This window comes from Drosophila novamexicana, unplaced genomic scaffold (assembly GCF_003285875.2).
Source record: "Drosophila novamexicana strain 15010-1031.04,08,12 unplaced genomic scaffold, DnovRS2.1 tig00004549-arrow-arrow-pilon, whole genome shotgun sequence".
Taxonomy (NCBI): Eukaryota; Metazoa; Arthropoda; class Insecta; order Diptera; family Drosophilidae; genus Drosophila; species Drosophila novamexicana.
Window position 1 is genome coordinate 634,743 of NW_020825047.1, and position 23,290 is coordinate 658,032.

General features: G+C 39.0%; 1 pseudogene; it reads left to right on the plus strand.

Moving 5' to 3' along the window:
- The first annotated feature begins 22,384 nt into the window (after positions 1 to 22,384).
- LOC115769182 lies at positions 22,385 to 22,934 on the plus strand (annotated as a pseudogene).
- The last annotated feature ends 356 nt before the right edge of the window (positions 22,935 to 23,290 follow it).

Consider the following 23,290-nt stretch of genomic DNA (forward strand, 5'->3'; position numbering starts at 1 on the left):
AGTAGCACTAAGTATCCCACTCGGAACTAGCGACAACTGAGACCGAACGCACCGACAAATTACGATCTGAAAACTGAAACGCATCCGGCTATCGAGCGAGTGCCGCGTCCTACACAAACGACCGTCAAATCCAAACTGAGCCGAACACTCGTGCCGGCTTGCTGATCGTGCCGCCTGTTCGTTGCACTCAGTGATGCCAACTTGGCTTGACTTGATAAAAAAAGCCAAGCGCTGAAGAAGCGCTGCATCTTATAAACGGAAATCATAACGTTCTTTATTATTCCAATATTAAACATATTATATTCTCCACACGAATTTGCAATGCAGCTATTTGTATCGTACGAAACATTCTAACTACAATTCTGTATATTTGGATTAATTATGGCTTACCTCAGAGTTTTTGGACTTGCATAAAAAATCTAAGAGCTATTGATAAAAATATATACAAATCTTAATGATTTGTTGAATGTCAGCGTATTTAAAGATTTCCTTTATGAAAGTGCTGAATAACATAACTCATAGCTAAATAAATTTAGCTAGACTGCATACTTCAATTTTGAGTTTAATTCATGTTCATTTATTTTATGAGAAAGCATTATTATATAAATTCTTCCATGGATAAAATACATCTAGTCACTCTATAAGTAGCCTACAAATCGTACACACACGATTTTCACATTGTTTAATAGCTAGTTCTGGCAGCAAAAAGGCCACATGAACAGCACTGGTTGCAAGTGGCATTGGGATCGTGTTGATTGTGTTTTTGTGGAACGCATTGGGCATGCTCTTGCGTTCCTTATAGCGCAACATGCTGCACTTGCAGACCTTCTAGAAGATATGCAAGCTAAATAAAACAAATCTCTTTTAAAGGCATAAATTTGTTCAGTTTCATTTTTTTTTTTTTCAAAATATTCGGGAATATTTTGTTTTTTCTTAGCTTGCAATTTTAATTGCTTGTTGAAAAACGTTGTGGGAATTTTTAAAAAATAATTTAAATTTAGAAACTAGTTTATGAATATAATGAAATTTCCTATAAATGAAAATAAAATAAATAAACTAATAAATTCTAAAGTTAAAATTAAAAACAAACTTTATATATGTTTATAAATATTCCAAATTAATAATGAGTTAAATATAACAAATTATTTTGATAAACATTGTTTAAAGAAGAATTAAACAGAATTTTTATGTTACTTAGAAAAGACCTACATATAGATTTATTTTACCCAGAACAGTTATATCGCCTTCTCGATGAGTTTAAATAGTTCTTATGTCAAGCTAAGCTCTTAACATGTTTTTTTTTTACCGGCAATTGTTTTGTTTACATTTCTTGAAACTTACGTTCCACAAGGAGGGATTATTTGTATGCTCTTTCCTTTCACTCATATTTTTCTCTTTTCTTTTCTCTTTGGTGGCGACTTTGGTGCGTTCGCTAGTGTTTACCTGTTGATTTTCCAGTGTTGTTCTTCAGCTGTGACTTTTACAGGTACTTGAAATATAGAAATACGTATTGGGTTCAATGGGATTTTCCGGTGTGCTAAGGAAAAACATTTCTTGACCGCCCGCCGGCACCTTGCCCTTGTCTCTGGCATTTTACACTTTATTGTTTGGCCCTAAATTCGTTTTGACAGTTGCCAGTTAGGGACGAAGGGAAGGACACAACTGTCCAACGGGCATTCCTGATTATCCTTGCGGTGCTTTTGTTGTGCTCTCGTGTTTTCTTTTCTTTTTTTTTGTTTTTTTGAGCAGCAGGTGATGCATCCGCAACGAATGGCGGCACTTAACGCCAGGCAACACGGGCTTAACAATGTATCTGTTGCGAAAAGTATCTGAAAGATACACTTGAGACTGAGCTTAGTAACGGTGGCGCACGTTTCATGTTGCCCGCCGGCTATTTGCAACTCAATTCGTGGCACTCACATAAATACCTCATCCTCGAAATGCAGCGCCTAATAAGTTCACCACGGCAAAAGTATCTGGCAGTACGTTTTGTATCTGATGCAATTTGTTGCCGCTGCAACAACAACAGCAAGCATCAGCAGGCTCAACACTCAGCACATCGAGCGAGCACAAAGGGCATTTGTCGAAGCGTGAAACAGCAGTTTCACGAGCTGCTGCTGCAATTGCAGCGCCTTATTTACGGCACCCTTGTGCACTCCTCCGGTTCGAACTCTGTGCAGACCATCGTCATACCGACAAGGATTAAGTCGGCCGCCCTTTGTCTGCGCCGTTTAAATTGGTTCGTTTACCAAAATGAAAAGAAATGCGGCAACGAGTTAAGCAAAGGTTCAGCTCTGGTTGCGTAGGCTGTGCGCCTGCCCAGTGCCTGTTTAAGTGCCCTGTTTAAGTACTTGAGGATAACGATGTGTACGAGCTGGATGATCATCATCATCTCATCATCATCATCGTCATGGTTGCTGCTGATTTCCTTGTGATTTATGCGTCTTTATTGAAATGATGGCTTACAAATTGTTTGGCCGCAGAGACACGTTTGGCCTTGGCATGCCAACAAGTTTGGTTTCTGTTTCTGGGAATGGTTCGGTTAGACGTGAATTGAGAGTTAGGATTGGCCTCTTGATGAAGTGTGACAACTTCCTGCGGACAATTGAAATCTATTAGAGTTTGAAGATGGCATTAAGGAGTTTGTGAAAAAGGAAGGAGGAAAGGAAGAAAAACAAATAGCTTGGCAGGCATTTGACGAATGCGCTTAATAATATGCGCGCCTTATTAAGCCTTTAATAAATAGTTTTCAAATACCATCTTTAGGTAGATGTGTTTTTCAGTTATTTTGGTATTTTAATAGATTCTATGGAATTTTACCACAAAATAACTTAACGTAAAACCCTTGGATATATATCCTTGTGGGCATTATGAAAGTGTGTTTTATTCTATCGAATCTATTTACATACTTAAAAACAGCTTTTAAATGTCATCTTTAGATAGATGTCTTTTTCTTTTTGATATGCAATTTTGTTCTATTAAACTCTTCCCCAAATTAACTTTACCCAAAGCACTTGGAAATATTCTAGCGCAGGCGAAGTATACAGTTTTACAAATAGCTTTAGTATCCCAGCTTTACGCAGATGTCTTTTTTTCGTAATTGTATCTAAGAAATTCCAGTCCAAGTTCACTTCTTCCAAAGCACTTGTTAGTTCAAGACCCTCAAGTATATATCCACCCACTTTATGACCCACTGAAGAACTGCACGTTTTTATTTTAAGCTTTTTTTTTGGAGGGGTAGCCTGTGATGCAATTTTTCATGACCAGATAGAAATCTTGGCTAAGTTTCGTCTGTGACTTTCACACAGCATCTAAAAGGAACTCGTGTATTCAATTTTCTAATAGCCGCCTTCTAATCAAAACTAAGGCATCGTACAGGCTTGTACAGTTCTCTAGGCGCAAAACCAATTAAGCCAATAGATTGTTAGGAGCAGGCGGCTGGGAGAGGAGCAGGAGGAGTCACAGGCCGAGTTGCAGCAAAAACAAAGCTCATACAAATAAGGAAGTTTCTGTGCGCGGCTGCAATCTGCGGCGTAGAGCAGCAGGCGAAAAAAGAAAAAAAAACACAAAAACAAAAACTAAAATCCAAATAAAATCAAATGAAATTTACCGCCAATGCCACAACGAGTCTTATTTCTGTTCGGTATCGATGCCCAGAGTCCAACTTTGGAAGCGCCAAAAACGTTAAATACAATTCATGGCGCTCACGAGCGGAATTTAAATTATGCCCAATTAGAGTTAGGTGCCAGCTGAGGCGCAATCTCAAGACTCTGAAGTCTGCTGCTGCGGCTGCGGCTGCTGCTGCTGCTGCTGTCTCGGCAATTCCTGTGGGGGCAACAGGCGTGGTGGGCGTGGCATGTTTGAAGCACGTTCGTGTGCTAAAGCGCCAAATTGATTTCGATCGCCCATGGGGTATTTTTACCAGTTGCCAACTGCCAACTGCCAACTACCTAGTTCTCAGTGTTTGTTTCTACCACTCGCAACATATGTCTAATCCGTTGCAAGTTGCAAGCTGCTCGCAGCGGTTGCCTCACATGTTGTTGCACGCTCTTGTTTGATGGATTACGCGTTGACAGGCTTTGGTTTGCCGGAGCGCCACTGATTGTGCTTCACTCGCCTTGGGAACTGGTCTTGTTATGTAAATTGCTGCGAGTTTCTTGTGGGTGCACATCGAGTCCACAAAAAACTATATACAAGTGCTAACAAGGTTGCCTTTTTTAGTCAACTTTTGTCTGCGCTGTAGCCAAAAAATATGCTCAAAACGGGGCTTAATGGAAGAAAAGCAAGTATATATATTGATCTTTATTTTTCTTTCTGATTTGCGGTATGTACACATAATTGAATAGTTTAAGCAGGATCAAATACAAAGAATAATTGTTACGAGAATCCTAAGTTGTCTGGAGGATATCTTCTAGTCGAGCAGGTTCGACTAAAGCACTCCCACTTATTTTGTTGTATATTTTTTTTGGGCTTCCAGGAAAAATGTTTGTGGCATTGCCCAAGGAGTTTAAAAGATTAATGATGAAAATACATTTGGTCGCATAGTTAGCGGTAAAAACGGTTCTTTGAGGAGGTTTCCACTTGATCGCTTCATTAGCAAGCGTTGTTTTGGATAGAGAAGGAAAGTAGGGAGACAGAGGAGGAGGAGAGAGAGATAATGAAAGAGAAACTAATAAATTTATATTGATATATTAATAATCATAATTATGACACGTTTAAGCAATACTCCTTAGACTAGGATTATTCCAAATTTCTTAAATGTTTATTAAAAAATGTTTAACTCCTCCAAGCATTACGAAAATAAGAATTTCGAATAGCGATACAGTCTTGTTGAGACAAGAAAATTTCCAAAATCGCCCAATAAACAATAAAATAAAACATAAAATAGTGTTGGCCCAGCTAAACTTCCTCTTTTGCTGCACTTAAACTATATTCATTATCATATTAAGTATCAAGTTTTTGTCTTTTGTCTTCCAATTTAAATTTCTTCAACATTCGCCCAAATAGCCTTGAACTTCAACTGAAATTCAAATTTATTTTCTATTTATTTTTGACAAATGCGTGACATAAGGCAAACGTATATTCAAATGCATGTCTACAATACCCAAAGTTAAAAACACTTGTAAACTCGCTGCATGACAACGCATACGGAATACCCTGCCTGTTAGATCATCTACTGAGTCAATACGTAACTATTTATGCGCAGCCGCAACCTGCCCCAAAAATTTCCCTGAAACGACAAAATTATGCATATAGAATTTATAATTAAGTGTTGCGGGGAAACTTCTTGAGCAGGCGGCCCTTGAATAAGAACGAACACAATCACGACGGGCATGAAATGTGTTTACCAATTTTTTTTCAGTCCAAGTACAACAACAACAAATTGAAGATCCCTGTTGGAAAGGGTTCAGACAAGTTTATGACCTTTTAAGTGTTATGCGTTGCATTTACGGATTGACACTCGTTCTGGAAGATCTGTTAAAGCCTCTGGCTGGGCCATGTTTTTCTTTATAGCCACCAGCTGTGCACGAGGCGGCGCTTTGAATGAGTTACTAATTAGAGAATTTTATGGGAAATTAATATGATTACGCCCCAAAGCGTTAGAAATGCAGTTAAAATTAAGTTATAATTGTGGGCTCGCTTAGCTCCAGATAGAAGAGGGCGTGAATACTCGTGTATTTTGTAGTTCAAAGAGGAGTCCGCAAACGTACTGGAATCGGAATCAGTTTAATAGGCGTTGCACACTGTAATTTAATTAGAAAGCACGATAAACCTTTAAAGAAACATGTATATTCAAGGGCTTAACATATTGTTGTCAGCGACTGAGCTGCATTTTAAATGTTAAGCTTTTATTTCAGAGGAGCGAAATTAATTGTTGATATTTTTAAAGAAATAAAGTATTATATATACAAATATTCTTCCTATATATATTTGCATTACGATACAATAATGAAATGAAATTCCAAACATAAGTTAATTTAAAATTAAAATTTTTTAAAATATATATATTAAAGATTGATTTCTTAAGATTTACAGCAATCTTTTCGACTCACCCCATTCGATCCAAGTACAGTACGTCCTCGCACAATGCAACTCATTAACTTTAGCAATTTGGGCTAAAAAGAGTTCAACAAGAGATGCATTTTTTTTCCTTGAAATTGAAATAAATCGAAAAAATCCATAGCAATAATTTCATTTATTAAATTTGAAGCAAAAACTTTATTTATTTAAATTAAAGCAACAATTTTATTGAATTAAGTTTTTTTTAATAGTGCATATTTGTGTAGCTGCAGAGTCTGCAATGTTGAGAGGCTGAGGGTATTAAGCGCATCGAGGGTTGGGTTTTGCGAGGGCGTACTGTATATATTTATTGAAACCAGATCTGTCTGCTAATCCTGACCATATAATAAAGACTTCAAATAACTAACTCAGTGCCCAATTAGCTGTTAGCCTCAATTGGCATTTTGTGTGGTCGATTTTTAAATGAAGACATGGCCCATTATTAGGCCAGCTCATAATATTGTCTAATCACTGGAATTTGGCACACCTTGGGGTTAAGTCTTTTTTTGCCGTATCTACCCGACACAGACTTTGGACTCAACGAAAGGGAAATGCCGCAGCACGCCCAGAACGGCGCAACGTTGCGTGACGCGGCTGCAACTGGGGATAGAAGAAGAAGAGGGGTCAGCATCAAATAAATGCGTTTAGTAGGTCACCCAGAGACCGACCGAGAAAGCTGCGTGAGTGAGAGGCAAAAGGAAGGGTATCCAATCAATGCAGTACGCGTAAATGGCGTTATTTATATTTTACATACGAAATATGCTGCATAAAGACGCCGCCGCTGGAGCATGTCGCGCATGCGCAATTGCAACGCTCCCCTGCAGCCAAACCTCTGGCCCCCGTTGCTAACCAAGTGCAATGATTAAGCAGAGATTGTTTAAATCGCCGCTTAATGCAATATTGTGGAAAAGGGCTTAAGGAAACCAGAGGGAGATTTCATAATTTATATAGCCAGCGCACGCCAGACTCTTGATTCTTGAGTGGAGAGTAGGTGGAGTCTTCTCATCCGTTTCCATTTATATGTATGTGCGCTGCTTACAGCCTGCGGCAAACTATTTTAAATATTTTGATTAGCCATCGCAACGAAGCCAATGCCAGACGCCACTTGAAGGCTTTCGATTGCCTTTCGGCTCTCGCGAGACTCCTACACCAATGGCATTGGCTCTACTCGCTGTCGATTCTGTGCGCTGTCTCCTCTGCAGCTACCGAAAGCCCATTAATTTAAACTCCATTTAGGTCCTGTGGCTTGATTGTGCGCACACTGAGCGAAATTCGGGATAGAAGCAGGTCTAATAATTAAAATATGTAGTTATAACAATAATGATAATGTTTATCGAAATTCCAAAATGTAAGGCATCTCATGAAAAAAGTTATATAATATTGGCAGATTCACTAAGAAAAATCTTAATTTAAAAAAGAAGTATAATAGCCTAGTTGTAGCGAAATTTAATATTCCTTGGGTATTCATTCAGTTTGAATGAATTTTAATTTCTAGATTCTTATATTGGATCTTGATAAATATTTCTATAATATAAAAGGATTATGCTTCAATATTCCCCCTTCTTTTACTTTAACATGATTCTTAAAACATTTTTTTTAGTTTTCCTTCTTATGATTTGATTATAACATTTCTTTTTGAAAATTTTAGATCCACGCTTAATTCCTGACAGAAAGTTATTTATTTAAATTTCATTATTTTTCTCAGTGTTTAATGCAGACTGTTTTTCTTCCTTTGCCTTTATTTGTGGCTTGCGTGTTTGGCTTCATTTGTGGTCTGGCTTTATCGCATTCCTGGCATAAAATGTTCAATTTAATTAATTTTAGACAAATCACTTAACAAGCTAAAATTCTATGTTGTGCATTAGTTAAACCAAGAACTTGCAATGGCAATAGCAGCATCATAAGCTGTCAAAAAGATAGAGATCAAGATAGATATAAGTTGTAAATGGCAACAAAAGCGAGGATTAGAATAGTTGGACAGATGTAGAATATAGGCACATGGCAAAAGGTGTTAGAGAGGAATGAGATACAGGTAAATTTAATTTCTGGATATTATTATGTGTATATATTATTCATCTTTTAGATGAATAGAAAATTCATAGAAGTTATTATAAGCAGAGGATATAGTTTTAATCTAACTATTTAAATAGCATTTACTTTAAGGGCCTGCGTCTAAGAAGCTAATAGACTAATATTGAAGCTCGATTCATCGTTGCTAAAATTTTTAATTTTCAATTTAGGCAGCAAATTATTTTGAAAGCTTTGGCTAACTAAAGAGCTTGACTGAGGAGTAGGTTCTGCACCTAAAGTGCACTTCCAACATGTGGCACAACACGAGCAGGCAGCAAGTGAAAGTTAAATTTGTTGTTTTTTGCACCTGAGGACAATTTACGATTCGCCTTCAATTGACAGATAATAAACGAAATCTTGTATTTTAAAAAATGTAAATTGAGCGAAAATCGCTTAATTTCGCCCAACAAAATCCCAAACTGGTCAACAATGACATTTAAGGGCAACCAGCTTTACAGTTATGCAGAGAAAAGCGAAAGAGTAAGAGAAAGAGTGAGAGGGAGACTCTCTGCTCGCGTCTCTGCACAGACAATGGAACTTTTGCACAGCTGATTGAGATTGATCGCAAAATGTGATCGATCTTGAACCGATCCTCATCTTCATGATGATCTTTGTCTCGTAATCTGCAGAAATGGTCAACAACTGATGAGATTTTGCTGCCATTTTTGGATGTCCCTTTTGCTAGAGGGGCGCGCTTCGGTTTGTGCGCAACTAATGAACACCTTAAATGGTATTTTTGCCAGCAGCTTGTAGATTTACCAGCAGGCTGTACCTTTCTCCAGCAGCAGCAGCGGCAGCAGTACGAGCGACTACACGCATTTTGTCACATTTTGACATATTTTTGCGGCATGCCACAGCCTTGGCCATAGTGCAAGTCGATTGCCATATTTGGTGCCAATTAGAGGCAGAGGCAAGCGCGACCCTTTTACTTGCCACCGGCCCCCTCGTCACCTCTTAATGCTGCACAACCCACTCATTACCAGGTAGCTTGACTAGCCCGTTATGGTGGCGCAAATGAAAACCTGGCATATCTTCCTGGGAAGTCACGTCGCGTCGACGCTTCAAGATAAATTGCTGACAGTTTCGTTTAATTGTTTAGGCCAATGGACGTTGTCTGTTAATTGCCATTAAAATGTTACCAAACCATAAAAGATCTCACGATTTGTATTGGCAAATCTCTCAAAAGCTTGCCGATTTGCTAGACAGTCGCAGTCTTACGACTCTATTAGATAAAATAACAAATATTATTTTAATACCATTCAATTATATAATTCATATTTATCAGAACTAGTTTCTGTCAAAGAACGCCCAACTGAATGGGTTCCATTAACTTGTTAGCTTCCCAGCAGGAAGTCGCCTAATTGGCGCATTATACTGCTTACTTACTACTCAATGAATTTTTACAACATAAATTTTCATATTCTTTGCGAATGAGGATTTTTCCATTGTTTTGAACCCGCTTCACCTTTGCATCTGGTAATGGGCAAAATGTTTCAATTCAGAGTCAGAGTTGGAGTCTTGACTTCATCTGGCCAAATCAAACACAAGTCATCATCAGAGCGACGTCATTGATGACTTCGTCGTGGGGCAACCGAATAACTATTCAGGTCAATAGTTCAGCGCTTTTGAGACGGGTAAAAGTCATGAAACTACAATTTCTCATTGCCCTACGCTGTGTTGTTTCTCTGGGGTATTATGGACTTTTGAACGGGTTTAAATAAAATATTTGCAACGCAAACTTGGCTGCGTCTCAAACTTTTATAAATTAAATGTCAATATTTAAGGATCTTATGAATTCTAATATAGTAACATTGCCTGTGTTTAATTAGTAACTGTTTAATTATAAAATAAACCAATAAATAACAGCTGAACAGTACAGAGCTAAGTTGATTGCGTCTCAACATTTGATGGAAAGAAGTCAAGATTTAAAAAAAAGTTTAAAAAATGAGCATACAAATCAAATATACATCAATGAATATATTAAATTATTGTCGGACAATTTATATTTCTTATGAGTTCATCAAAATATAAATAACTAATTTTCTGACCTAAGAATTTAATTTATAATACTCTCTAAGCTCACGTTTTGTTTTGGTTTCCATATTGTACAACCCGAAATGCAAATCCAAACATTTACCAACCACAACACGCTCTCAGAATCGTTTTTCTTTAATGATAAACCCTATAAAGTAGGTTTATCTGTAATCCGATCTGCGCTTCTACTACTTATTTTGGTAAACCCCACACACAGAGCACATTAAAGGGCCATAAAAATTCAATGCCACACACCCGAGAATGTTGGACTGTAGTTAATCGAAGAGTTCGCTTAGGCCCCAAACTCTTTCAACACGTTTTTCACATTTTACAACTTAATTTTTTATGATGTGCTCCGATAGAAAACCCTGTCCCTGGTCGACGAGCGACAAACAATCAAAAGTTTTTTGTGGCTTCAATTGGATTTCAACGGCCACAAAAGCCGCATGATGGGTCCAGCAAATAGGGGGGCAGGAGCACATCGAAAAGTAGAATTTGCATTCGGTCAAAGCTGAGGGAGAAGAAAAAAGAAGAAAATTAACTACAATCAAGTAAAACGTCATTCAACTGGGACTTGGGCACGATATGCAAGCAGGAGCGGGACATGGACAAAGACCTGGACTTGAATTGCGATGGATGCAAGTCGAGGCAGGAGGGACGGAAGGGTGAGGGGGCACTATAGGTTTCCATTATGCGACTCTGCAAGGTCTGCCGCAGAGCTGTAAACTTGCTAAATTGCCAACATTTCAACGCATTTTTCTCTATTTCTCAAAAGATTTTGTTTTGCTGCCAGCCCCACGGGCGAAGAGAAGCGCAACCAATCGACTACACCTCCTCGCCCCTCGCCAGCCCTCCCCATGCTTGTCCACAGCTTTGTTGAACCTTTTGAAGAGTTTTAATTAAGCTAATAAAGTTGTCGCTGCGTATTGTCCGTGGGGGCTTTAACTCTTTGTGGCAAAAATGTTGCATGTCCATTAATTGCTTTGTTAGACACACCAATAAAGAGAAACGAGGTCATAAATGGGTTGCATTTTCTTTGTGTCACAATTTCAAAAAGCGTATTCAGCTGGATCTAGGGAAATTCGAGTAAAGACTGCACTTGGTATATGAAACTGAGGAATGCAAAATGAAAATGCATAATCTTAACATCTGTAGGTCATGCATAATATAAAAGTGTATAACAAACAAAACAAATAATAAGATACATATATTAAAATTAAAAGAAAAATATTGTTTATGTTGTCCAGCCGAATTACAATATACTTCGAACTCTATAATTAGAATTTATATATCTTAAAAATATCGTTATATTATGTAAAGTCTTGGTTTACCATTGCCTAGGTAGAATTCTTTATCCTCACATAACTTCTGCTGTCTTCTTTAAGTCTTAGAATTAAATAATACTTTTTCTTTTAATATTTATTATATTAAAATGTTTGTTGTTGTGTCTAATGACTTTCAATTGGTGTAAAACATTTTAAAATAGAAACTAACGAAAGTTTCTTCAAATTCCGAAAAATAGCAAAATAAATTTTAACATAATATTATATATATTAAATTTCTTTCCTTTGCAAAATTAAAAAAATTATATATTTTGTATAGGGAACCCAATTAAAAAAAAATTGTTGATTTGATCAAACTTGTAGTATTATATTGAGCACATTTATTTAAAACAATACATGAAGCTCTCTCTCTTTCTCTCTCTCTCCCTCTCCCTCTCCCTCTCGGATTCACAATTCATAGTCAGACTTAAGGAAATACAACTCATAGCTTTGGTATTTCAAAGATTTGCATACATCACACGTTTCTCACAAAAAATATTACACCTCCGGACGGAGGCGCCATTTGCGCGTTAAGAGCGCAATTACAAAATCGTAAAAAAATATATACACATAAAAGGTCTGTGTGAGCATTATATGAGATTTACGCGAGTCGAGGCTCGACGGTCGCGTGGGTAGCGGCAACTGCTAAAAGTAAACTGTAAATTAACGCAAGGCGGTAGCTGGCAAAACATATTAGCGCCTATTAGCCGGACAATTTGCATATGACAGTGGAAAACGGCGGGCAACCAGTAGATGGGAATGAACAGAAGTTCAAGGTAAACGGAGACGGATCAGGATCGGCTACTGCTGCTGCTGCTTACAGGAGAGTTACAATGAGACGTGTGGCAGCGCTCATGTGGCGTGTAATTGCTTTTCCCAGTGGTTGCAGTGGTTGCAGTGGCTGGCTGTGTTGGTTGCATGTGTGGCGCATGCGCCGATTGCTGGCCACCGATAACATTCCAGTCGGTGGCTGCCACCACTCGTTGCCCCAATGCCAGGCACTTTATTTTCTTTACTTTGCTGATTAAACGGCAGATTGTATCTGGGTATCGGTTATGCTGCCGCAATATTCGGGGCGTAATTAAAGGTATTAAGTGTGGCCGAGTGTTGGCTAAAAGCGTTTGGTTTAATGTCGGCCAGGTGAAAATATGGGCGGGATGTGCGCATCATGTTGTTGATGGTGTGAATGTATATCTGCGTAGAAGGTGGAGAAATTGGAGCTGATTTAAAAGCGACTCTGCTGGGAGAAGTCAAGGAAAGTTTTAAAACTATCCACATTTTTTGTTTGATCTTTAAAGGCAATCTCAGTAATCAGAATATTACCTAATAGCATTTAATCGATGTTCGTTTGTCTCAGTTAAGACCGCAAGCAATGTTAACTTTTTCCTGATGCTGTTCAATTAAAGCAGAGAAAATGTTGTTTGCATTGAAGCACAGCTAATTTTACATATTTCTGTATTGCTGGAAGAGTTACACATTTTCAAATAAAAGCAGTGTTTTCTTTATGACTCCCACATCTATTCCTTCATTTGTGGCCAGTCCCTGCCCAGAGCATCCAATCAATCATGCCCAGAAGCCGACACCTTTGCATGCAAACAGAAACAATAACAACTCACAAGTAGCTTCCGCATAACTGAAAAACCAGATCAACGAGCGACAAACTCTCGCATCTGTCTCGAGAGTCTCCGCTTCAGGTTCATCCTTATGCTTTTTGCCCAGAAGCGTGGTAAACATGTCAAACAGTTGCCAACTGGGCCAATGAGCTTTGCAGTTCTCGCTGTTGTTGTTTGGCTTGTTGTTGCCCAAAAGAAGACATGATCGACCAACAACAACAACAATGGTTGGTCTCAGGTTAACCAGGCGCAGAGCGTGAACTTGATATTATGCTAAAAAGCAGGCCCAATATGCAAAGTGGCAACAGACGAGTTGCCTTTCGATCTGCAGTTGCCTCTTGGTTCGAGCCAATTTGGCGCAGTTGTTGTTGGTGCTGTGGTTGTCACCTCGATAAGCATCTGTGCAGCCAGCAAATACAAAAATATTGAGTGTGCTCCTGTTTTGGTCCGTCTGGAAATGGAGCCGAGTATTTGGACATTTTTTTTTGTGTTGTTTCTTTTTTTGGGTCTTGTGGTGCCGACACAACAAATTACATGCAAATTAGATGAGCGCTGTGTGTAAGTGAGAAGAAGCAGAACAGAAACTGTAAAAGATACTTTTATATGAACAGTGTTGGAAAGGTGCTGACGATCGCAGCAAAGGGATCGACAGAAAAGAGAGATCGCCCATCTCTCTCTCTCTCGCTTTTTTAAGATTTATAATTATTTGAACAATATAATTAATGATAATTATCGTTATACATGCAATAATTATATTAACTTTATATGTGAATATTCCTTAATACAATGCTCTACATAAATACTATCAGGAAATTTGTTACCCAATACTCTTTTGATCAACTACTCGCATTTCGGGTCATTAATAGTGTACTTGGTACACGATATCGCTTTTCAGTAACACTAAACTTAAAATTTGATTAACTGTAAAAACTTAGTTTCAGGGTTTCCCAGCACTAAACTAATATTTGGCCACATTTAAGCTGATTTGGTCTTATGAATCCTAAATATATTATAATAAAAGCGCCTACCCAAAACACAAAGTTACGCATCAATTTCCAGAGACAGCAAAGATATTTTACAGTTTAGCAGTCACTGTCTGTGTGCGTTTATCAACACTGCCGGAAAGTATGCAATGTCATTAGATCTGCTTGCACACAAAAAAAGTTTTTAAATTGAAGACAAAGATATTCACATTTAAGTTACAGTTTTCTACCATTGGACGTTTTTGTAAATATAAAAGTTTAGTTTTATACAGTCCATCTATAATATTCAAATGAATTGGCTTTCAATTCGCTAAGATATGCTCACAGCTCCTTCTGTGTGCCCAATTGACGTCAACGCACGCTTAGCAAATATTTGAAATTCATATCCGTTGCAAAGGTTTTGCCAAAAACAAATTAATAAAAGTTGTTTGGCCGCGACTGTCGTCAGCAAAATGTTGTTTAGCACATTTTCGCCCGACGCCAAATAAATCAAATTAAATTTCGCAGCGCATTCGTAAGCAAATTCCTTCTCCACCTTTGGAACGCGGCCTTAAAGTATGCAACACGCAGGTGGAGCAAATATTAGGCGCAACACTGTGCAACAAACGAGTGGATCTTATTGTAAAGAATAAGTTGTAAATGAATTGAACTGTATTTAGATAAGACTTATTATATTATCTAACAGTTATTATATAATATTATTATATATACTGTAAGTACAATGATATAACAATTTTATATATGTATGACCACAGAAAAATTCCTAGCGGCATTTGCGAGATTTGTGGCACGACGAGGGTGCCCAAGTCAAATGCATTCCGACAACGGCAAAACCTTCGTCGGAGCGGCCAAAGTCCTCTCGCGCGATTTTGTAGAAGCGCTTAAGACTCAACTCCAGGCCACTTACAGTCTCCAGAAACTGTCCTGGCACTTCAACCCTCCTAGTGCACCGCATATGGGTGGCCTGTGGGAGGCAGGTGTAAAGAGTTTCAAAAATCTATTTTATAAATCTACATCGACCTCCAAATACACCTTCGAAGAGCTTTCCACGCTCCTATCCAAAGTTGAAGCATGCCTGAATTCAAGACCGATATCTCCAATGTCGGAAGATCCTACTGATCTCCTAGCTCTGACTCCCGGTCATTTTCTAGTCGGGGGTCCTCTACTTTCCGCCACAGAGCCAGAGATCAAGGAAAACGCCGCGTCCATCATCAACCGCTGGCAGCGCTTGAAGGCTTTGCAACAACAGTTCTGTCTCCGTTGGAAACATGAGTATCTTTTAGAGTTACACAAAAGAAACAAATGGCAAACTCCAACGCGAGACTTACAACGGGGCGATCTAGTCATTATTAAAGAAGATAATCTTCCAGTTAATGACTGGCGTCTAGGTCGAATCCAAACGACCTATCCTGGCGACGACCAAAGAGTCCGAGTGGTCGACGTCTTAACAGCCCGAGGTATCTCCAAAAGACCTATCTCTAAGCTGATCCTGCTCCCGATAGAATCTAGTCTCCATTTTCCATCCAGTAAAATTTCCGGTAAAGACTAGAATCCTAGATCCATAGGTCTGCGGACCATCCGTATAAAGCCGCATCAGTAATGTCTACTATGTTTTTTTTTCTCACATTCTTCACGTAACAGCACGATGTCTCCACGCCAACAACAAGGCCGATCCAAGAGCCGACCGGCAACGGAATCGTTCCGATGCCGAGTATGCCGAGGAGTCCACGCGCTGCGCAAGTGCCAGCGGTTCATGCGGCTGTCTTCAGAGAAGAGACTCCGAGCAGTTCTAGTTAATAAATACTGCCCAAACTGCCTGGCTCACCAACATTCCGGGGAGTCATGTCGCCGCAAGGACAAGTGCCGCAAGTGCCAGGGCGACCATCACACCTTGCTTCATTTGCAAGAAGCGCGTCGCATGCCATCTCCAGAGCGATCCCAGACAAGGCGCAGCACCAAGGCCCAAGCGCGACGCTCCGCGCCGCCTTCATCCGCTGGTTCCATCTCCTTATCATCATTAATGGAACACAAAAGGACAACCGTGCTCCCGAGAGCACTCATCCGACTCGGAAACGGCAAGGCGACCCGCGACACTCGGGCACTTTTAGACCCGTGCTGTCCGGTAAGTCTTATCGACGCATCCTTGGCAAAGGCCTCCGGGCTATCCGTCACCCGCGTCGGTAAAGACAACGCTTGCTCGGCTTCAATAAGCTCTAGGACCTCTAGCTTCCAGCGAGAGGTCATCCTGCAAGTGATGCCAAATCTCCGGTATCGAACTCCAACGAAGCCCATCAGCGAGGAACTGAACGAGCCCTTCACCAACATTCGATTGGCCGACGATCGCTGGTTCCAGCCGGAAATCTCCAATCTGGTTTTGGGCTCGGATATATATCCGGATTTAATTCTCCAAGGCGTCCTGCCGAGTCTTGGCGGCGCACCACTGGCCCAAAACACGGTCTTTGGGTGGATATTGTCCGGCTCCTGTGCTCAATAGTAGGAACAGAGCCACGTCCCTCTCCCTTTTTCTTTTGCAATACTGCAAGGCGGGCGGCATGTTCACACAAGAAGTGTATCCGACAGTCGCCATCCAACCGCCATGTAACTCCGGAACCAGTACATGGAACATGTACTGAAATTTCACCACACTTATACCAATACACTTGTAGGCACTCTTGTAATGTACTCTGAAAAAATAGAATAGATGAAAAATAACCTTCAAGCGAACAAAACGTGTTTTTCCTTCAAACCTAAAATAAATTTGTGCAGAGCAGAAACGCTCCCCCAACGACAATTCATTCTATAAGAGTCCACCTGGAAGCCCTGCGGACGCCCTACTACAACAAGAGAAAATCTTAAAGTAGACTGATACAAATCCTTATAGAATATCCAAATATTTATCGTAATATAATTAAAGAATATATATAACACTAGCAACAAATTTTAGATATTAAAATTTACCCGTCTTGATTTTTACTTCTATTTAAAAATAAGTTTTAAATGCATCGAATAAAAAACCAAATGTTGAAATCAACGATTTTCGTCCATGTTAGTCTTGCGGTGAGAATCTTGAAGCTTTTGAATAAACATTCTTAAATCGCTAAAACACGTATTCAATAATCTCTTATGTTGAGCTTTAAAAAAAGTTTGATGCAAATCGGAGAAACTTAAAAGTTAGCCTTTAAAACTTTTAATCGCATTTCTGCCATGAATGCTTTAATTCTGCGAAAGGTGTGAAACATGTCTCAAATGTATCTCTCATATAAATGAATTTAGACCCAAAAACTTTCATTCAAACGTTTCTCGCATTTAAAGTGCTTGAAAACAGTAAATTCAAAAATAATTAGTTTTTTCTATTTTCTAACTTCAAATTACTCCATAAAAAAATATAAATAATTTCTATAAATCATAAATATTTTTAAATCCAATAAATCTCAAGGAATGTTCACAAAATAAGAAAATTAATTTTCAATTTAAACTAATTATTGTGCAGCATAGTGTAAGGATTTACTTAGCCTCTGCTCACACTCTTAGATGTAGATATATTCCAGGCCGCAGTTGCCGTCAAGCACACAAAATGAATATGTTTGGTGATATAAACTCGTGCTGGGGAGGTCCTTTGGCGTCCACACAGAACTTCAGTGGCATGTGGCACGTGTCGGCAGCAGAAGTTTTTTTCTTTGAAACTTTGCCTAGCAAAATATTTGTAGTCCATTAAAATGCCTAAATAATATGATAGACAAACGCATGCCAACTTGAGCCTTAACTTTGCACATATTGAAGAGAGCAAGTTAATAGGATTAGAATAGAAAAGCTTCTAAGCTCGCTTCTAACAAGAGCTGGTCATGGTAATTGATACCAAACACGTTTATTCAGTATGCACAATATTAAATCATATCAGCACTGAAACAGACATAGAAGAGCAGAGCATTCAATGCAAACCCGAGGCAGTTGACCCGACGCTCGACTCGACTGGACCTGGGAATGTGTCAGGCATTTGACATGAGACGCGTGCGACTCTCTACATATATATGTTTGTATATACAGCCATTTGTTGTTGCCTTTATCTTTTATAGTGCAGCTGACACTCTCACAAATTAATAACAATTGACGCAATGCATCGAATCTACGAGTAAATTGCTGAACAGACTCGACAGCATGGAAGATGCAGCCGAGGCGGTTCGCTTATTTTGTGTGGGGGTAAACATAAATAGCGTAGATACATAAAGTCAACTACTTCTAGACGACAGAAGAAAGTCGACTGGAAATTAGTCGAACAAATAATTGCTGTGTGGCTTTGTGTGTGTAGGTGTGACCAGGAAAAAATGAGAAAATTCTGTCGCATATAGCTTGACTATGCTTTTAAGCAGTCGATTGCCTTAAGCATTGGGTGAACGATTGAAACCTGACCAAAAGCAAACTAAAACAATAAAATAACCAAAAATTAGTTTCGATTAAAGTAAAAGGATAGTTCTTAGAAACATAATAACCTTAAATGGGCATCTTCATAAATCAACAAAATAACAAACTATTTTTTACATGAACAAAAAGTGAACGACTCCTTGGATTCTCTGGTAGAATCTCAAGTATATTAGAGAAAAAGGGATGAATTGTCTTTACATTAAAGCACATTTTCCTTTTCCGACCCTTTTGTTCTCCCGCGAGAGAATTCACGGCTTTCTGAGTCCTGATTTGCACTTAATAAATTAAAGCTACTTATTAAAGAATTTTAGAATAACATCTACTTTCAGCCAAGTATCAAGTAAGTTTGACCGAACACCACTATAAGAGGCACTGAATTTGTTTAAATCATTAGGCACATAATTTCAAATAATTAATTTAAGCTAACTCCATATACCTTTACCGTTGTAACCAGCTCTCATTTAGCATAAATTTTGACATGCACTCAAGCATTTTAGAGTGCACAGACAAATTTTTATACCCAGAAACCATTAAAAATGGGTGTATAAGGGTATATTGTATTGGTGCGAAATCCAAATATATGAAACAGGCAGAAGGAAGCATCTCCGACTCCATAAAGTATATATATTCTTGATCAGCAGCAATAGCCGAGTCGATCTAGCCATGTCCGTCTGTCTGTCCGTCCGTCCGTCTGTCCGTCCGTCCGTATGTATGAACGCAAGGATCTCAGAACCTATAAGAGCTAGAGCTTGAAATTTTAGATGTAGATGCTCCTAGTTCCCGCGCAGATCGAGTTTGTTTCCGATAATCGATAACTTACTCCGTTTCCAAGCAATTAATAAAAATCGATATCGATATCCTGTTTTTTGGGCAATTTTGGTAAATAATAAGAGCTAGAGTCACCAAACTTGACATAAAAAAATTCTAAAATATAATATACATTATGCATTATGCATTATGCATTTGGTGTTGGAAGAAGAGGGTTCAGGGTATCCGCTAGTCGGGAGCTCCCGACTAGAACCTCTTAATTGTTCTATATAGCTTACTTAATATTTTCAAACCAAATTTGAAGGCCTACCAGAATTGCATTGAACTGACAGTTGTTTTGGTTTTCGCTGCACTCGCAGCTGTCTCGTAGTTTGACAAGCACCCCAGCAGTTTGACATGCACTCGAATTGAATGCATTTGCATTGGCATCTGACACCGTTGACCTCTCAATCTCTCTCTGTTGTCGGCTATTGTTGCCATAAATTCGATGTCGGCCGTTAATTGCATTGGCGTTGCAACGAAACCGAAACATAAATAATTGTTAATTATTATTCAATTCAGTTTTGTGTCGTCAAATGTGCTTTATTGAGTTGTTGTTTATTTGTTCGCTGCCTTCACAGTGGCAATTCTTGACGTTTGGCGCGTGATTTCAAACGTCAAACTGTCAGCGTTAGCAATTGCCATAGCTGCAGTTGAGGTACCCATTAAAAATGCCTAAAACTGGGTATGATGGAGTTTGTGGAGTACATGCATGTGAATGACAACTTCGATCCCATAAGGTATATACAAATTCTTGATAAGAACAAGGTGATCATTTAGTCAGGTTTGCTTGTCTGTCTGTCACTCTCTTAAGCCTAAAAGAGCTACAGGAGTGAAGATTCGCCTCTAACTGAAAATCTTAAAGAATCGATAAGTGTCGATAACATCGATCAATCTTAAAGAGCTTTTCTCGACGCTTATTTAAGCTAGAAAATCAATTTACATATAGATTGTCTATTGTCTATTAACTCTTTGTATACCTCAGATAGATTTTGCCATTTGAGTGTACCGAAAATTTTGTGACTATCGTAAGAGAAATTCCGAAGTTATATGAAAATAACATTTTACAAACATATTTCTTGCACACAGATAAAGTTTGAGTATGACTGTGATTATTATGGGCAACTGTTGGCTGTTTACAGGGTAGCTGGCGGTCGAGCAGTCTCTTATTTATAACTCTCTTATTAGATGTTGTTGTTTGTCACAGTTTGTTTGTTGTCTCCTCATATGTGTCTCTCGTGCGTGTCGCATCATTTCGCGCTGCACATTTCCTGATTTTTGTTTTATTTTAAAACACTTTTGTTGTGTGTGTTTAGCTTGACATTTCTTTCTTCTTGAGTCTTGTCTTCTGCTGTTGCTTTTCCGCAGTGACGCATCTGACGCTTTGTGACTTGTCGCCCGCAAGTCAAGTGACGTTTCGCACGTTTCGCATTTTGTTTTCTTTTGTCGATTTCCCGTCGCTTTGCACGTTTTCCACAGTCGAATGTCACGAGCGCGCATGTTCAAGTGGGTCGCGTTGTGGCTTTTGGATGGGCTCTCTGACTGTTCGGTCTTGGCTTGGCTTGGCTGTGGCCATTGGCTTTAGATTAGCCGGTAGCTTGGGCGACTTATCCACTCAGTGTCCCACTCGAAATTAGCAGCTGCATTGTTTAAAAATAACAACCTGGCCTCGTGCCTGTATTTGTGTCTGTGCCTGTGCCTGACACCTGCTCAGTCACGTGTCTGTCCATCTCGACTGCTCGCCTGAGTTCACATTCGGCTTTGCATTTGAAAATCAATACGGGCCCAACAGCTTAGTGCGCCTCAATTGCAAATGGGGGCCCAGACGACAGGCCAGAATGTTGTCATTGTCTAGCCGTAAATCGAGGCTCTTAAGCGGATTAGTTTGATTTGCAAATTGAGACGAAACAAGTTCCAAGTTTCAAGTCTCTCTTGATGCCTTGGTCTCTGACTTGCTCTTGCTCTCTTTCTCTCTGTTGGAAAATCAATAGGCTAATGCACCTGAGCAGTTTTTATGCTTAAAACAAACTAACTAATTGCTGGAAAGGTGACAAACAATTTTCACTTGCTCTGCTACTTTTAAACGTTGTCTGCACCTTTCCGCTGAAGCCTAATAAGCAGAATAGACATCCCCAACATGATAGTGGAAATTGTGACTCAGCAGCCTAAGAACTGATTAGAAACTATCTACTCATCTTTTTATACCTTGAACCCATTGAAAATGGGTAAAAAGGGTATATTGTATTTGCCCAAAATGTAAATGTATGTAACAGGCAGAAGGAAGCATCTCCGACCCCATAAAGTATTAATGTATATTCCTGATCAGAATCAATAGCCGAGTCTATCTAGCCATGTCCGTCTGTCCGTCTGTCCGTCCGTCCGTCCGTCCGTCTGTCCGTATGTATGAACGCAAGGATCTCAGAACCTATAACAGCTAGTGACTTGTAATTTTAGATGTAGATGCTCCTAGTTCCCGCGCAGATCGAGTTTGTTTCCGATAACTTACTCCGTTTCCAAGCAACCGATAAAAATCGATATCGACATCCAGTTTTTTGAGCAATTTTGGTGAAGAATAAGAGCTAGAGCCACCAAACTTGACATGCAGCTTCTAGAATAGTATATATATTTGCATTTGATGTTGGAAGAAGAGGGTTCACGGTATCCCCTAGTCGGGAGCTTCCGACTAAAACCTCTTACTTGTTTATTTTTGTAGCCTCTTAGTTAAACAAACTGCAACGCTTAACACCATGCACCTCTTGTTGCTATATATATGTACATATATATATTTAAATAAATCGGTGGCACACTAAGTAAGTCTATCTGCAGCTTTGGTGCTCGGCTCCTAAGTAAATACGCTATGGCGATTGTCCAAACTCGAACGTGGTTTTCTGGCTGTACTCCAAGTAAGTTAAGAGCAGATTATGATGTACCCAACGTATATGGAAACACGTTCTATATGAAATCAACTTTTTCACACACACAGTAAGACACGCAATGAACCAAAACTAATTGATTCAGTTGCACCTAATGCCTTCGATTTTATGCCAGAACGAGACATTTGAATACTTATTCGGCTATGGGGCAATCGGCACTCTATGCACAGTCCGTGTTTAGGTCCGCACTGCTCGAACATGAGAATTTCTATGTTATATCGATAAGTTGTGAGGAATTGGTGAACCCACCCTGTTATTTTCAGGCTGTGCAGGGTTAACCCCTGGTCAGCAAGTGTCTAAACAATTTGGTCAAGCATAATTTTTTAAGCGATGATCGGCTGCAACTCATTGCCTCCAATCTGGTCAGCCATTCGGCTGGACAGACGGCCAATTTTGTGGATCATAAGCTGAAGCATATCACGGGCCTATATCCCGTCAAGCATCTATTTGTAACAATACAGGAGGCGTTGCACCTAGATTAAACAGATGCCGAATTTGTAGATGTAATACACACGGATACGCTGGAAATGTTACGCAATGTCCACATGACAAATCCCAATTTTGGCTACTTGCAAAAGTGCAGAGTCCATTAACTCTAGCCTAGAGAAGGTATTCATAGCGAAGCAATTGAAACAATTAAAACAAAGACATATGTTGGACAAAATGCCAAATTCATATCTTGAACCCGACTAATTACTTTAAAGTAGCTGCAAAAATATTTTTAGAATTTCTAGAATTATCGATAAATTACATGTGTATACTGTTCTCGTATTTCTATTAAATAAGAAATATATGAACACATATTTCTGGGAATTATAATATGAATTTCTATATTCATATCCCTAGATATTCGTTTAACGTTTCTAACCGGATTTCTGCTTAGAGATTCGGTTCTTAAACTTGGTTGTCCACCTCCATAAACCATGGCTTTGGTTCATAATACTGGTTAAACATTCATTTTCTAAATGTAAATAAAAAAATTACATTTTTTATTTAATTTAATATTTAGAGAAGACTCGCGGACTAAGTTAGCAACCATTTTTGTTGGC